We start from the raw sequence: 17,622 nt of genomic DNA, 5'->3' as shown, positions 1-17,622 counted from the left end.
CCGCTCCAGAAACCGAGCCCTCCCGGGCCCGCCCTCACCTGTCACGCCGCTACAGCCGCCGCCGCCTCCATCTTGGGCCTGTCTTCTTGTTTCCTCACAGAGTCCGCCTCCGCCGCCTCTCGGGCTCTCGTTATTGGCTCTGCGGGACTCAGCCTTCCACCCTTATTGGATCAGGGTCACGTCTGTCAAGTCAAGACCAACGGAATGTGAGTCGTGTTCCGGATTAGGAGGGGCCGCTTGAAACGTCAAGATCTGGGGCAAGCGCAAGTCCTTACTCGCGCAGGCGCAGTTGAGGCAAGACCTGCGTGCCTGGGGCTTTAACCCCAACAGTGGCATAGACGTATAAAGCAGAACTTTTTAAGGTCATTTGGGGCTGACCTTAGGGCTTTGGCATCTGGGCGGAGAAATCCTTAAGTACCCTTTTTGGGCCAGTGCCCTAAGCACCCTTTTATGATTTTCCTGTGTCTCAGTTTTACCATCTTTGAAATGGGTTGGAATCAGAACAGATGATCGGCGATGTTCACCAGCTCTAGGAGACTGTAGTTCATAGCCTTTGAGGACAGCGGTTCTTTGGTGTGGCAGGGGCTGGGGGATTGGCCCTAGGAGGGGCGGCCTGCTGTCTGGGAGGCTTCCTTTAGGAATGGGGTTGATTAGGACTATGAAAAACTAGTCACAGGTGGCCAGGTGAAGAGGGAAGTGCGGACCTGGTACGGAGCACGATGCCGGTCAATGTGTGGAGGTATTGTGGGGTAAACACAAATTTTTAAAAATCGAATTTTCCCTGGTGTCAAAAGAGAAAGACGTCTCTCTTAGAGCATTTCCTTTAGAAAACTTCTAACTGTAAAATTTTCTCTGTCCCTTTGAGATGTGTGTAAGTATTTTAAAAAGCTAGATCTCTTGCCAGTTTTACATCCCCGGAATGTTTTTCTTAACAGCCTTGTAGCCATCTCTTTGAAATGTAAACATCAATGAAAATAGCACCCCTGTCTTTCCCTGTCTTCATGGGAATTTGATCTGCGTGCCTGGCTTCAAGTTATTACCTGCTTGTCATAGAGATATGAGTTTTCGTTTTCCTTTGGATAAAGGCAATTAACTAACACAGATAGCCACCCTAATTACCAGGTGAATTTGGGATGAAGTATGTGTACCAAATGGTGCTGTCAAGTTTCTTGAGCACAAGTTATTGTTTGAGAATATGTTTGTAATGGGCTGTATCTGCCTGCTACATAAACGGATGAGATTTCTGTCTTTGAAACCTCTTTAGCAGATTGTTTGTGATGTGCATCACAGTCTGGTGTAATGCTTATTCAGTTATAAAACTTTCCATTCTTGCCGGGTGCGGTGACTGATGCCTGTAATCCCAGCACTTTGGGAGGCCAAGGCGGGTGGATCACTTGAGGCCAGGAGTTCGAGACCAGCCTGGCCAACATGGCAAAACCCTGTCTCTACTAAAAATGCAAAAAAAAAAAAAAAAAAAAAAAAAAATCAGTTGGGCGCGGTGGCGCGTGCCTGTAATCCCAGCTACCTAGCATGCTGAGGCAGGAGAATCACTTGAACCCGGGAGACAGAGATTGCAGTGAGCCGAGATCACACCACTTGCCACTTGCACTCCAGCCTGGGTGACAGAGTGACCGTGTCTCAAAAAAAAAAAAACCAACAACAAAAAAAAAAAAAAAACTTTTCATTCTTGTCTACTTTGTGGAGAGGATTCATTGGGTTGGCACGAGATTCTCTTTTTAATTATTTCCCCAACACCATGAATGGCCTGTTGTGTTTCAAGTGACTGCATTCTCCTGTTTGGAGATTTAGCATCCTTTGGCAATGTAATGGGAAAGATCAGAGGAAGCTCATAGGTGAGGGGGGGCCTCAACATATTTCAATCTGTATTTATCACATGGCTTTCTCTGCCTATAAGAAGGAAGACAGAAATTCTGCCTACTGGCCTCCCATATAATTTCCATTTCCCAATTCCCCTTTTCTTTTTTTTTTTTTTTTTTTTGAGACAGAGCCTTGCTCTGTCACTCAGGCTGGAGTACAGTGGCAAGATCTTGGCTCACTGCAACCTCCGCCCCCTGGGTTCAAGTGATTCTCCTGCCTCAGCCTCCTGAGTAGCTGGGACTACAGGCACCCACGACCATGCCCGGCTATTTTTTATATTTTTAGTAGAGACGGGATTTCACTATGTTGGCCAGGCTGGTCTGAAACTCCTGATCTCAAGTGATCTGCCCACCTTGGCCTCCCAAAGTGCTGGGATTACAGGCTTGAGCCGCCACACCTGGCCCCAACTCCACTTTTCTATTCGGCTCTTCAGCATTTAATGGCTAAAAAAAAAGTTTTTTTTTTTAGAGACAGGATCTCACCATGTTGCCCAGGCTGGTGTCGAGCTCTTGGCCTCGTTCTCCCAACACTCTAGGATTACAGGTGTGAGCTACCATGCCCAACTCCAATGGCTAAAATTAAAAAGACTGACAATACTACATATTGATGATAATGTAGTGCAATTGGAACTTTCATACATTGCTATTGGGAGTGTAAAGTGGCACAAGCACTTTAGAAACAGTTTGGCAGTTTCATATAAAGTTAAACATAGACCCGCCATGCAATCCAGCAATCTCACTCCTAGGTATTTACTCTAGAGAAATGAAAACACATGTCCAATGGTGTGCTGGTAAATGTTTAACAACCAACTCTCCAGGAAGAAAATAGCTCTAATTTGTATTGTCCCCATGGCTTATTTCAGGCTACCAATATGACAGTCGCTGAACCAGATTTAAAAGAGATGCACAAAATCTCTGGTGAGCCAGCTACAGCATGCTACTATTACAATATGTCTGCACAAAAACTTGTATGCAAATGTTCAGATTAGCTTTTTCATAATAGCAAAAAACTGGAAACAGCCCAGGTGTCCAGAAACAACTGACAAAGAAATACAACAATGGGATTATGGAATACTACTCAGCAATGAAAGGGAACAAATTACTGACATAGGAAGAGCATAGATGAATCTTGTAGACATGGGGCCAAATGAAAAAAGCCAGACACAAAAGAGAAATACTGTATTCCACCCATATGAAATCTAAACCAGGCAAAACTATAGTGAAGGAAATCACATTAGATGTTGTTCTGAGGGAGAATGACTGGGAAGTGCATTAAAGAACTTTTGCAGGTGATTGGAATGTTCTGTATGCATTTGTCAGGACTCATTGAACTCTATTTTTATTATTATCTTTTTTTATTTTTGAGACAGAGTCTGGCTCTGTCACCCAGGCTGGAGTGCAGTGGCATGATCATGGCTCACTGTGCCTTGACCTCCTGGGCTTAAGTAATTCTCCCACCTCGGCCTCCCAAGTAGCTGGGATTACAGGCATGCACCACCACACTCAGCTAATTTTTAAAATTTTCTGTGGAGATGGAGTCTCACTATGTTGTCCAAGCTGTTCTTAAACTCCTGGGCTCAAGTGATCCTCTCACCTCGGCCTCCCAAAGTGCTGGGATTACAGGCATGAGCCACCTTGCCCGGCCTCATTGAACTCTATACTGAAAATGGGTATATTTTGCTTTATGTGTAATATACCAGAATAAGAACTGCATGGCAAAAAAAAAAAAAAAAAAAAAAGAAGTCCTCAAACATAATTCTAAACATTTGTTTCTTACAAATTCTTATTGGTTAGAGAAATTATTTTGAGAGAATTCTTTTTTCTGAAATTAAATCCCTAGACCCTGAATCTCCATCTCCCACTGCAGGAGCCCTGGCAAACACCTCAGTGCCAGTGGGGTCAGGAACAACTCCTGTTTGGAGCTCAGTGAGGGGCTTTGGGGAGGGGAATAGGGGAGTGCATTTTACATTTCAATTCACTTAAATATTTAATTTGTTTAAAAACTTTAATTTCTAGGCAGTATTTGAAGACAGACCTCTGGCTCCATCGTTCAACGTTTACAAAAAGATGAGAAAAATGCCAGCAAAAGCTCATTGCTTTTGCAGGATAGGGGAAAAGAGGGGAAGGGTAAGGGACACAGCCCACTCAAAGGCAATGCTTTCTCCCCCAAGGACTCATAGACTCACTTCACACCCATCTCAACTGGCACTTCAGCCAAGTACCTTACAGGTACCTGACACTTTAAAGCATGAAGTCCTTTAAAGTGATTTAGGTTTGGTTTTCTTTTGTTTTGCGACAGAGTCTCGCTCTGTCACCCAGGCTGGAGTGCAGTGGTGCAATCACAGCTCACTGCAGCCTCGACCTCCTGGGCTCAAGCGATCCTCCCAGAAAGCTGGGACCACAGACGCATGTCACAGCGCCTGGCCTTCTTGATTTTTTGTCATTATCATCACCACCATATTTAAACCATTAGAAGTACCATGTATTAAGACAAAAATTAAAACCCAAACTAGTTGATTATAGTTTTCTGACATCCCCCTTGGAATTATCCATCTGGAAAAAAATGTAAAGTTATCAAAGTACTTGTTGGTTTTTATTGTTGTTCATTTTAAAGTCTCAGAAACATGTCTGAAAAATTTTAAAAATCTGAAGTGTTCACCGACTGCAGTTGTAATGCTACTTTTGTAGCTACTTTTATAGGTTCAGGCTGCCCTAACCAGAGGGGAAAAGGAGAGAGTCCTCCAGGACTTCTTTTGATAAAAAGTATTTAACAAGGGTGCGGGCCATGGGCACCTCCTTAAGGAATCCCAGATCCACCCAGCAGTCCTGCGTGCCTGGGGACCTCCTCTAAAACGTGCCACTCTCGTTTTCCAAAGCCGCCGGCCTCACCGGCCCCTGCTGCGGCCTGGAGAGCGCCATCTCTGAGACCCCATCCCACCGCCGCCCTCTCAGCTGTTCATTTCCGGGGAGATGACCGTGCATGCACATTTCTCTGAGACGGGGAACACAGGTTTGACTTAGGGCCCTCAACCACCAGCTCCTCTCTGCAAACCCAGGGAGCCTCTCTCCGCTCCAGGCCCCCCAACAGGCAGCGAGATCTGCCAATGGCAGTGCAGTAGAAGGCGGGCCTTGGGATATCCCGGGCATTGATAGGCTCTACTTCACCACGGAGCCACTGACAGACCAATAGCTATGCACAGGAGGTGGCCAATGGGAGGTGGGTGGGCCTGAGACCGGCTACAAACAAGCAACTTAATGTTGCTTTTAAATTAGTGATGAGGCAACAGTAATTGTTCCATCGAAATCCTTAATAAAAGTAGAATGTGGAAGTTTCCACTTCTGTACATTCCTGGAAGGGATTTTTAATATACAACCCTGGGGGGAGAGGTGTAGGAAATTTACAAGTAAGTGAATTTAACCATGACTTTTTAACTGTTCTTATTAAAAAGTCTTTCTTAGCAAAATTCATTGAGTAGTAATTTCAATTTGCTATCCCTATGAAAAACACACCATTTAACCGACAGTTTTTTGTTTTTTTTTTTTTGGAGACGGAGTCTCGCTTTCTCGCCCAAGCTGGAGTACAGTGGCGAGATCTCGGCTCACTGCAAGCTCTGCCTCCCGGGTTCACGGCATTCTCCTGCCTCAGCCTCCCGAGTAGCTGGGACTACAGTGTGCGCCACCACGCCTGGTTAATATTTTGTATTTTAGTGAGACGGGGTTTCACTGTGTTGTCCAGGCTAGTCTCGAACTCCTGAGCTCAGGCAATATGCCTGCCTCGGCCTCACAAAGTGCTAGGATTACAGGCGTGAGCCTCCACGCCCGGCCTGTTTAATTATTTTTTTTAAGTTCATTATATGTTATATAGGGTACCTCCATATTTTCTTAAAATTAAACAAAAGTGCAGGCTGACTTTGGGAGGCCGAGGCGGGTGGATCACGAGGTCAGGAGATCGAGACCATCCTGGCTAACACAGGTGAAACCCCTTCTCTATTAAAAATACAAAAAAATTAACCAGGCATGGTGGTGGACACCTGTAGTCCCAGCTACTCAGGAGGCTGAGGCAAGAGAATGGTGTGAACCCGGGAGGCGGAGTTTGTAGTGAGCCGAGATCACGCCACTGCACTCCAGCCTGGGTGACACAGCGAGACTCCTTTTTTTAAAAAAAAAAAAAGTGCAGGCTGATATATTTTCCATTTCCAAACCCAAGGATCAGATGAGTGGAAAAACATGATTAAACCAAATAACAGTCGTATAATTTTATTATTAAAGATTAACTCTGATGAGGACATTCTGTGCTAAGTATGATTATTTCTCAAATAGGAAAATATTTAATAGTTAAGCAAAGGGATCAATATGAACCCATAAACAAACACCGAGCAGTGGGGGCCACCTTTAAGATGCCATGGACGGTGACAGACACCTCTCTCCCTCCCTGGTAGCTCCCTTGGTAGGGATTGCAATTCAGTATGGTCAGCAATTATTTTTAAAGTGTAATTAATTAAACAAAGAAACAAAAAGCATTTCCACCAAACAGGGAATTCTGAAATGTCTTCTTTTGGTTTCAATCAGAAATGAACTTTGTAAAAATTTTCTCAAGGTTTACACATTTATTCCAAGCACATATACACTGACCCACAGTGGGTTTCACCACCCATCGTAGGAGAAAAAAAAGTGTAATATCTGTTGGTTTACATCATCCATATTTAATAAATTTTGATTCAATTTATAAAATGATTGTAAATGAAATTTCAAATATACTCCAAATAATTTTCATTTTTTCTGGATAAGTAAACCACATGTTGTCTTTGCTATATCATTATTGATATAATATACATATGTAGTCCTCTCTGTATATAGTATAAAATAGCTTGCAATAGTTTTTGTCACCCATGTAAATGTTGCCTACCATCATGTGGTATGAGAAAATCAATTCTGAAGTTACCCAGAATGCCTTAATACTTGACCACTTACCTAGTTAGAGTGTGTGAATATCCTCAGGTCCTGCTATGTATTAATAACTGTGCGACCTTGGACAAGCTGTTTCTCCTCTTGGTGTCTCAGTTTCGTCTTTATTTTTTTTTAACTTTAAGTCAACTGATTATAGGCTTTAACATCTTTAATATTTTCTAAAAGTATTTTCACCATAGGGTTCTTGTAAGATTCTGTGAACTAATCTGCATCAAACTTTACAGAATGCCTGATGCGTAGTGACTGTGTAGTACTTATTAGCTGTTCCTGTTATCACTGTCATCACCATTGAAATTATTAAAGTATCAAAGCAAATATCTATATCCCTTGGCAGTACTTATTGAATGATCCGAGTTCAAGGGCACTGATAAGATTACACAAGAATAAACACCCCAATAATCCAAAATGAAGGCTAGTTTCATTTCAGAAGGTTCAGTCACAACATTGACAGATGTTTTAGCAATCCTGGTGGCCTGCAGGTACCCAGGTCAGCCAGTGCTGGCCAGTAGTGTTTGTTATGGACTAAATTGTGTTTCCCCAAAAATTATATGTTGAAGCCTTAACCCCCAGTGTGACTGTATTTTGAGATAGGGCCTTTAAAAGAGGAAATTAAGGTTAAATGAGTTCGTAATGGTGGGGTCCTAATCCAATAGGATTGGTGTTCTTGTAAGAAGAGGAAGGCTGGGTGTGGTGGCTCACACCTGTAATCCCAGCACTTTGGGAGGCTGAGACAGGAGAATCCCTTGAACCCAGGAGGCAGAGGTTGCAGTGAGCCAAGATCGCACTATTGCACTCCAGCCTGGGCGACAAGAGCAAAATTCAAAAACAAACAAAAAAAAATGAAGAGGAAGAGGTGGGGTGGAGTGACTCACACCTGTAATCCCAGCACCTTGGGCAGCGAGGTGGGAGAATCACTTGAGGCCAGGAGTTGAAGACCAACCTGGGCAACATAGTGAGTTCCCATCTCTACAAAAAAAAAAAAAAAAAATTTTAATTAGCTGGGCATTGGGGTGTGCACCTCTAGTCCTTGCTTCCCAGGAGGCTGAGGTGGGAGGATCACTTGAGCCCAGGACTTTGAGGTTACAGTGAGCTATGATTGCACTCCAGCCTGGGTGACAGAGTGAGAACTTGACCCCCCGCCCAAAAAAAAGAAGAGAAAGAGACAGCAGGGGCACGAGTGCACAGAAAAAAAGGCCATGTGAGGACACAGGAAGAAGGTGGCCATCTGTAAGCCAAGGAGCAAGGGCTCAGGAGGAACAAAAGCTGCTGACACCTTGATCTTGAACTTCCAGCTTCAGAATTAGAAGAAAATAAATTTCTGTTGTTTAAGCCATTCAGTCTGTGGCATTTAGTTATGGTAGCCCTAGCAAACTAATACAATGTTGTTCACATCAACTAAATCCTTGTTGATAGTTTTTAGCTTACTTGCTCTATCAGCTTTTGAAAGAAGGGAATTGAAATCTATTTCTCCCTGCAATTCTGTTGGCTTTGCTTCATGTAATTTGAAGCTCTGTTTTAGGTGCATAAAGTGTCTTTTGTTTTTTTTATTTTTATTTTTTATTTTTTTGAGACTGAGTCTCACTCTGTCACCCAGGCTGGAGTGCAGTGGTGTGATATCGGCTCACTGCAACCTCTGCCTCCCGGATTCAAGCGATTCTCCTGCCTCAGCCTCCCGAGTAGCTAGGACTACAGGTATGCACCACCACACCTGGCTAATTTTTGTATTTTTAGTACCGATGGGGTTTCACCATGTTGGCCAGGCTGGTCTCGAACTCCTGACCTCAGGTGATCCACCTATCTTGGCCTCCCAAAGTGCTGAGATTACAGGTGTGAGCCACCATGCCTGGCCAGGTACGTAAGTGTTTAGCATTGTTATGTTCTCTTGATTAATTGACTGCTTTATCATTATGGAATGGCCTTCTTTTCCATTATATATTTTTTGCTCTGGAATCTAAATTGTGTGATATTTATATAGCTACCCCAGCTTTCTTTTCACTGGTGTTAATACAGTGTATTTTTCCCAGTGGCACAAACCTGTAGTCCCAGCTACTCAGGAGGCTGAAGTGGGAGGATCGATTGAGCCCAGGAGGTCAAGGCTGCAGTGGGTGTGATCACACCACTGTACTCCAGCCTGGGCAACAGAGCAAGACCCTGTCCCCACCCCCACCTTCCCATCGAGAAAAAAAAAAGAACACAGATTAGTGTATCCTTTTGCCAAACTCCTCCCATAATAACATATTGCAAAACTATACTACAATATTATGACAAAGAAATTTCTTTGATTCAAGGACTCTACCAGGTTTCACCTCAATTCCTCCTCCCTGTGCTATGGCCTGGAAACTCCATCCCTTATCACGGCAGTGAGCTGGGACAGTCATAGGGCTCACCTTGTTTATTTCCCATTTCTCAGGGGCCACTGTCCTTCTTTGCCTGATATCCAGTGTCTTTAAAACCTTTGTTTCACTTACATAGTCTGGGATTTTTTGGCTGTTTCAGATGGGAAGTTACATTTGGTCCCTGTTAATTGATTTTGGCTAGAAGCAGAAGTGCCCGTTCCTTTTCTTAATGACTCCGCACAATCTGCAAAACCAATACCTTGGGTGCTTTTCTCAAAGTAATGATATAACTCTGGCCAAAGTTTCTTTCTTTCTTTCTTTTTTGAGACAAGGACTCTGGTCACCAAGACTGGAGTGCAGTGGCACGATCATGGCTTGCTGCAGCCTCAAACTTCTGAGCTCAAGTGATCCTCGCACCTCAGCCTCCTGAGTAGCTAGGATTACAAGGCACGTGCCGCCCCCTACCATGATTACTTTTTTTTTTTTTTTGGTAGAGACAGGGTCTCCCTATGTTGCCCAGGCTGATCTCAAACTCCTGGGCTCAAGCGATCCTCCTGCCTCAGCCTCCCAAAAATGTTGGGATTATAGGCATGAGCCATTGCATCTGGCCCCAAAGTCTCTCTCGCTCTTTTTTTTTTTTTTGAGATGGAGTCTCACTCTGTCGCCCAGGCTGGAGTGCAGCGACGCGATGTTGGCTCACTGCAACCTCTGTCTCCTGAGCAGCTGGGACTACAGGTGCGTGCCACCAGGCCCGGCTAATTTTTGTATTTTTGGTAGAGACAGGGTTCACCATGTTGGCCAGGCTGGTCTCAAACTCCTGACCTCAAATAATCCGCCCTCCTCAGCCTCCCAAAGTGCTGGGATTACAAGCATGAGCCACCGTGCCCAGCCCCAAAGTCTGTTTAAAAGCTGCTGTTTACCCCAAAACTTTTGGCTTCTTTCACACTGGCAGGAGAAGTTTCTCTACACAGAGCATCTTTTCTCTTGAGAAGGACTGTCTGTCAACCCTGGGTTTAATTAATTCTAGGCTAGCAGTTAAATGCTTGGTGTAGAAATAGTCTACAGGAAGCCTCTCTGAACCTATTCTGGTTCAAAAAGAAACAGTCTAGATACACAATATACTTCAGCACAATATTTCTGTCAGTCACCTCTTTTTTTTATTTATTTTTTTCTTTTTTTGAGACGGAGTCTCGCTCTATCCCCCAGGCTGGAGTGCAGTGGCGCGATCTCGGCTCACTGCAACCTCCGCCTCCCGGGTTCAAGTGATTCTCGTCTCAGCCTCCTGATTAGCTGGGTTTACAGGTGAGCACCACCACGCCTTGCTAATTTTGGTATTTTTAGTAGAGACGGAGTTTCACCATGTTGGTCAGGCTGGTCTCAAACTCCTGACCTCGTGATCCGCCTGCCTCGGCCTCCCAAAGTGCTGGGATTACAGGCATGAGCCACCGCACCTGGCACCAGTCACCTCTTTTATATGAAACATAAATACCTTTAGACATAGAGAGAATATTCTCTGAGCCCTCTGGAAAAAAAAGTACTATGCTATAGAATTTCATCCTCAGCTTTAATATCTAATGAAATATTACCAATATATTTACGGGGAACAGGTGCATCTAGTACATTTAGCTTGTTATTTATGGTAGAGAATGAAAGCACCTTAACCATGTTATGGACTCAATGTTTGAGTCCCAAAACTCATATGTGGGAAACTCTAACCCCTAGTGTGGCTATATTTGGAGATAGAGCCTCTAAAGAAGCAATTAAGGTTTAATGAGGTCATAAGAGTGGGATGCTGATCTGAGGGACTGGTGTCCTCATAAAAAAAGACACCAAGACCTCGTCCCCTCTCATGCCCAAAGAAGACGTCACCTGAGCACACAGCGAGAGAGTAGCCACCTACAAACCGAGACAAGTAGCCTAAGAATAAATCTACCTTGCCTGTACCTGCCTCCAGAACTATGAGAAAATAAATGTCTGTTGTTTAAGCCCCCAAGTCTCTGTGTATTTTGTCATGGCAGCCCAAGCAAGTAATACACCATATTTCTTGTTCAAGGATGGGATCTTGTTTAAGGTGGCTCACACCTGTAAACCCAGCACTGTGGGAGGCCAAGGCAGGAGGACTGCTTGAGCCCAGGAGTTCAAGACCAGTATGGGCAACAAAGTGAAGCCCTATCTCTACAAGAAATAAAAAAATTAGCTGGGCATGGTGGCACACACTTGTAGTCCTAGCTACTTGGGAGGCTGAGGCCTGAGGATTGCTTCAGCATGGGAGGTTGAGGCTGCAGTGAGCTATGATCAGGCCACTGCACCCCAGACTGGTGAAAGAGCAAGACCCTGTCTGAAAAAAACAAAACAAAACAAAAAAACTGATCTGGGAACATTTCTTTCCTCTAGATTACACAACATTTTTTGTCTCAGATTCAAATTCTCAATAACTCCATGATCAAAGATGATGCCAGGGGCATGGAAGGAAAATATTCAAATGTCTTTTACGTTTCCTTGGGAAATCACTAAAAAACAACAAGTTATTGATATCCGCAAATGCACTCACCTGACAACTTTTAACATTTTATAGGCGATGCCTAATTTTCAAGTCTAAATTTTTTTTTTTTTTTTTTGAGACGGAGTTTCACTCTTATCACCCAGGCTAGAGTGCAGTGGTGCGATCTCGGCTCACTGCAGCCTCCGCCTCCCAGGTTCAAGTGATTCTCCTGCCTCAGCCTCCCAAGTAGCTGAGATTACAGGCACCCACCACCACACCCGTCTAATTTTTGTATTTTTGTAGAGACGGGGTTTCACCATGTTGGCCAGGCTGGTCTCGAACTCCTGACCTCAGGTGATCCACCCACCTCGGCCTCCCAAAGTGCTGGGATTACAGGCATGAGCCACTACCCCTGGCCTAAGTCTAAACATTACTCTATCTCATAAGCACTCTTTTTCAATACAGAAGGAAAGAGATGTGGCATAAATGTAGAGTGGGTGTCTGAAGTTGGGATCAGTCCAGGCAAAAGCTGACAAAGTTGAAGTTCAGCAGATATGGAAAATAAGATCCTCTTTTCTCCCTCCCTGGTCCCAAGGATGAGAAGGCTGAACTTGGTAAGGACAGAATGAGGGGTCCTAGATCTGTCTTTCACAGCAGGCCTACCCTAGCTCCTCTAAATCTGTGTTTACTCTATTATCCCAATCTTGTTCCTGAAACAATGTTATTTGTATTATAATATTAGAATGATTTTGATTGATGCTAAAAACGTGGTACTGAAGCTATCTTCTTTTTTTTTTTTTGAGACGAAGTCTGGCTCTGTTGCCCAGGCTAGAGTACAATGGCACGATCTCAGCTCACTGCAACCTCTGCCTCCTGGGTTCAAGCAATTCTCCTGCCTCTGCCTCCCAAGTAGCTGGGACTACAGGCGCCTGCCACCACTCCCAGCTAATTTTTGTATTTTTAGTAGAGACGGGGTTTCACCATGTTGGCCAGGCTGGTCTCGAACTCCTGACCTCAGATGATCCACACACCTTGGCCTCCCAAAGTGTTGGGATTACAGGCGTGAGCCACCGTGCCTGGCCTAGAAATGACACTTCCTAATTCTGAAGAGCAATATTGGCAATATTAGGCCCTTGGACATTTAAGATTCTTCTTGTCTTAACCCATCATCACCTAATACTTTATTGTGACTCTCTACCTCCCTATGTTTCTCTTTCACTTTCTCATTTTCCTGATGCAAGTTATTTTCTATCTTAACGTTTTTAAAGCTCTGAAAACCAGTAATTGCTAAATCTAGAAGGCTTGACGGTACCAAGTGTTTCCTAAAGTGCGGCCCTGTGGTGGCACTATTAAAATATTTCGGCCGGGCGCGGTGGTGTAATCCCAGCACTTTAGGAGGCCAAGGCAGGTGGATCATCTGAGGTCAGGAATTCGAGACCAGTCTAGCCAACATAGTGAAACCCCATCTCTACTAAAAATATATATGTATATATAAAAATTAGCCGGGCATGGTGGCAGACACCTGTAATCCCAGCTACTCAGGAGGCTGAGGCAGGAGAATCACTTGAACCCAGGAGGGCAGAGGTTGCAGTGAGCTGAGATTGCACCATTGGCACTCCAGCCTGGGCAACAAGAGTGAAACTCCATCTCAAAAAAAAAAAAAATTCAAGGGAGATTTACTCTTTTTTTGTTTTGTTGTTGTTGTTTTTGAGACAGAATCTTGCTCTGCCGCCCAGGCTAGAGTGAAGTGGCGTAACCTCAGCTCACTGCAACCTCTGCCTCCCAGGTTCCAGCAATTCTCCTGCCTCAGCCTCCTAAGCAGCTGGGACTACAGGCGCGCCCCAGCTAATTTTTGTATTTCTAGTAGAGACAGGGTTTCACCATGTTGGTCAGGCTGGTCTCAAACTCCTGACCTCAAGTGATCCACCCACCTCAGCATCTCCAAAGTGCTGGGATTACAGGCTTGAGCCACCATGCCTGGCCATGAGATTTAGTCATTTATATTGCACTAAAATCTTCTGTTTCAAAAGATGCAAATATTTTACTCTGATATCGAATGTTTCTGTTCAGATTAATTTAAAATTTATATTATACAAAACTGTAAGAAACAAGAAAGGCTAAGATGATGAAAACCATTTTTATCCTCAATATGAGGTTTGGGATTTTTCTTATTATTATCATTTTTTTTAATTGAGAAAAGGGTCTCATTATGTTGCCCAGGCTGGTCCCTAACTCTTGAACTCAAGGGATCCTCCTGTTTCAGCCTCTCACGTAGCTGGGATTATAGGAGTGCGCCAATGTGCCTGGCTCTTTTTTTTTTTCTTTTTTCTTTTTTTTTGAGATGGAGTCTCACTCTGTCACCCAGGCTGGAGTGCAGTGGTGCAATCTCGGCTCACTGCAACCTCCACCTCCCAGGCTCAAGTGATTCTCATGCCTTAGCGTCCCGAGTAGCTGGGACTGCAGGCATGCGCCACCATGCCAGGCTAATTTTTTCGTATTTTAGTAGAGACGGGGTTTCACCATATTGGCCAGGCTGGTCTCGAACTCCTGACGTCAGATGATCCACCTGCCTCGGCCTCCCAAAGTGCTGGGATTACAGGCGTGAGCCACCGTGCCTGGCCCATGCCTGGCTCTTAATATGAGGTCCTAATTCAGATACAATTCTCAATTTCTAGAGCAATATATATATATTTTACAACTATAGGGCAGGTTTTCATGTTTTATCCAACAGTCTGAGTGACTTTGTATTTGTACAAACTAATAGAAAACCAAGCTGAGTTAAATAATTTTTTCCACTTGTATCTTCATTCAAAATGCACACATTTCACAGTAGGCCGAAACTTTGCAAATTGAGGTGTAATCTAGATATATAATATTAACTTTATATTATATACATAAGTTTGTTGAAACCATGTACTTTTTGAGACAGGGTCTTGCTCTGTCACCCAGGCTGGAGTGTAGTGGCATGATCACGGCTCACTGCAGCCTCAAACTGCTGGGCTCAAGGGATCCTCCCAACTCAGCCTCTGGAGTCTCAGTAGCTGGGACTACAGGCGTGCACAACCAGGCCCAGTTAATTTTTTAATTTTCTGTACAGATGGGGTCTCACTATGTTGCTCAGGCTGGTCTCAAATTCCTGGGCTCAAGTGATCCTCCCGCCTCAGCTTCCCCAAGCGCTGGGATTTCAGGCATGAGCCACCACGCCCAGCTCTGAAACCATGTACCTTGAAGCCAAAGACTCATCCATCTAATCAGGTAGTCACAATGTTTATCATTTCCTTTAAAACCTTACAGCATAGGCAGCAAGATAAAAAGGAGATATTGCAGGTTGGTTTCTCTTTTTTTTTTTTTTTGAGACAGAGTCTCGCTCTGTCACCCAGGCTGGAGTGCAGTGGCATGATCTCAGCTCACTGCAACCTCTGCTTCCTGGTTCAAGTGATTCTCCTGCCTCAGCCTCCCGAGTAGCTGAGATTACAGGCACTCAACACCACACGTGGCTAATTTTTGTATTTTTAGTAGAGACGGGTTTTCACCCTGTTGGCCAGGCTGGTCTCGAACTCCTGACCTCAAGTGATCCGCCCGCCTCGGCCTTCCAAAGTGCTGGGAGGTTGGTTTTTCTAACCAGCCGGCTCTGAGATGGAGTTGAGCCCACAGACTGTTTACTTGCTATCAATGCATGTGAAGGAAAGCAGAAGAGGTAGGATTGGACAGAGGGACCATACAGCTATGATACAGTCCCTAGCACAGCCTTGGATGATCCTGCAGGAAAGCTCTGGAGCTAGGTTGGTCCATCAGAGATTTCTCGAGCTGGCTGAAGATGACCAGGCCTTCGTATCCCCTCATTGATCAATTATGGATGTGGACTGCCCTGGGAAGCGTATGCCCTTGCACAAGGAGGCTTTCTGAAGCTGAGGCCACTCCTGAAGGGGCTGGCAATTGAGAGCTATCTGCTCACAGCACTGCCAGTGCTGGGAAAACAAGCCCCTGCTTGAAGTGGGATCAAGGAGGCACATCAGAGTGTCTACCTCAGGTAGGTTGGTCTTAATTGACACCTGAGGACAACAAGTCATTCTAATTGGGAGTTCCTAACCATGGACAGTGAGCTGACATTTGATTAGAAAGGTCTCGCTGTGGGCTGGGCGCAGTGGCTCATGCCTGTAATCCCAGCACTTTGGGAGGCCCAGGCGGGTGGATCACTTGAAGCCAGGAGTTGGAGACCAGCCTGGCCAACGTGGTGAAACCCCGTCTCTACTAAAAATACAAAAATTAGCCGAGTGTGGTGGCCCATGCTTGTAATCCCAGCTACTTGGGAGGCTGAGGCACGAGAATCACTTGAACCCGGGAGGCGGAGGTTGCAGTGAGCCAAGATCATGCCACTGCACTCCAGTCGGGGTGACAAAGTGAGACTCAGTCTCAAAAAAAAAAAAAAATGATCTCACTGTGGAAGGCTACTACTGGTTGTTTATCTACCACGCAACACTGGAGGCTTTGATAATTTGTAAAATGAGCATTTTAAATGTCTTTTCATTTGCAACATTAGTGCTTGTTATTAGCTTGTGGATGTTAGAAATGGGCTCCCATGTGTCAAATGACTGGGGTTTAAGATCTGTGCACCAATTAAAATATTTAGAGAAATCCTGCACTGGCATGACCCACATAGTAAAGAGATGCCTCCTTAGGCTCTGTGGACATGTGTTTGCATCTCTGGCTAATAGAGAGTGTGTATCCTTAAAGTTAATAGATATTGCCAAGCTGTTTCCAATGACGATACACCTATTGACAGTTCCATCAGACTTTTACATGTTTGACAATCTTTTTTTTTTTTTTTTTTGAGACGGAGTCTGGCTCTGTCACCAAGCTGGAGTGCAGTGGTGCAATCTTGGCTCACTGCAACCTCTGACTCCCTGGTTCAAGGTATTCTCCTGCCTCAGCCTCCCGAGTAGCTGGGATTACAGGCGCCCACCACCACGCCCAGCTAATTTTTGTATTTTTAGTAGAGACGGGGTTTTACCATGTTGGCCAGGATGGTCTCAATCTCCTGACCTCGTGATCTGCTGGCCTCAGCCTCCCAAAGTGCTAGGATTACAGGCGTGAGCCACCGCGCCTGGCCATGTTTGACAATCTTATTGTGGTTTTAATGTGCAATTTCCTTGTTTCTAGTGAGACAGCCCTTTTTCACATGTTTAGATGTCATCTGAACTTCCTTCATTGTGAGTTGCTGATAGTTATTCTTTTCCATTGCGTTTCTTCTTTTTATATTGATTTACAAAACTCCATTATTTACTAAAGGCTTTACAGTTAGTTCTGCCTTTCTTTCTTTCTCTCTTTTTTTTTTTTTTTTTTTTTTTTTTGAGACACTGTCTTACTCTGTCATTCAGGCTGGAGTGCAGTGGTGCGGCCATGGTTCACTGCAACCTCTGCCTTACAGGTTCAAGCGATTCTGGTGCCTCAGCCTCCCGAGTAGCTGGGACTACAGGTGCATGCTACTAGGCCCAGCTAATTTTTAAATTTTCAGTAGAGATGAGGTCTCACTGTGTTGCCCAGGCTGGTTTTGAACTCCTGAGCTCAAGTGATCCCCCCCATCTCAGCCTCCCTAAGTGCTGGGATTACAGGCATGAGCCACTATACTGGGCCTAGTTCTGCCTTTCATGTTCAGATCTGTAATATCCTGTGAGTTGATGTTTGGATAGTGTGCAATAGGGAACCAATTTTATTTATTTTTTTTTACTATAGATATGCAATTGGGCTCAGATTTTTTTTTTTTTTTTTTAGACAGGGTCTCACTCTGTCACCCAGGCTGGAGTGCAGTAGTGCAGTCATAGCTCACTATAACCTTGAACAACTGGGCTCAAGTGACCCTCCCACCTCAGCATCCTGAGTAGCTGGGACTACGGGTACACGCCACCACATCCAGGTAATTTTCTTATTGTTTGTAGAGACAGGGTTTCACCATGTTGCC

At 44.6% G+C, this 17,622-nt stretch overlaps 1 protein-coding gene across 1 annotated transcript in view; it reads left to right on the top strand.

The window, feature by feature from the left end:
* ZNF41 (zinc finger protein 41) overlaps window positions 1-17,622 on the top strand; it is a 333,150-nt gene that overhangs the window by 224,577 nt on the left and 90,951 nt on the right. The gene's annotated exons all lie outside the window — the stretch shown is intronic.

This window comes from Symphalangus syndactylus, chromosome X (genome assembly GCF_028878055.3).
Source record: "Symphalangus syndactylus isolate Jambi chromosome X, NHGRI_mSymSyn1-v2.1_pri, whole genome shotgun sequence".
Lineage (NCBI taxonomy): Eukaryota > Metazoa > Chordata > Mammalia > Primates > Hylobatidae > Symphalangus > Symphalangus syndactylus.
Note: the sequence above shows the minus strand (reverse complement) of the source record. Positions and strands in the feature narration are given on the sequence as shown.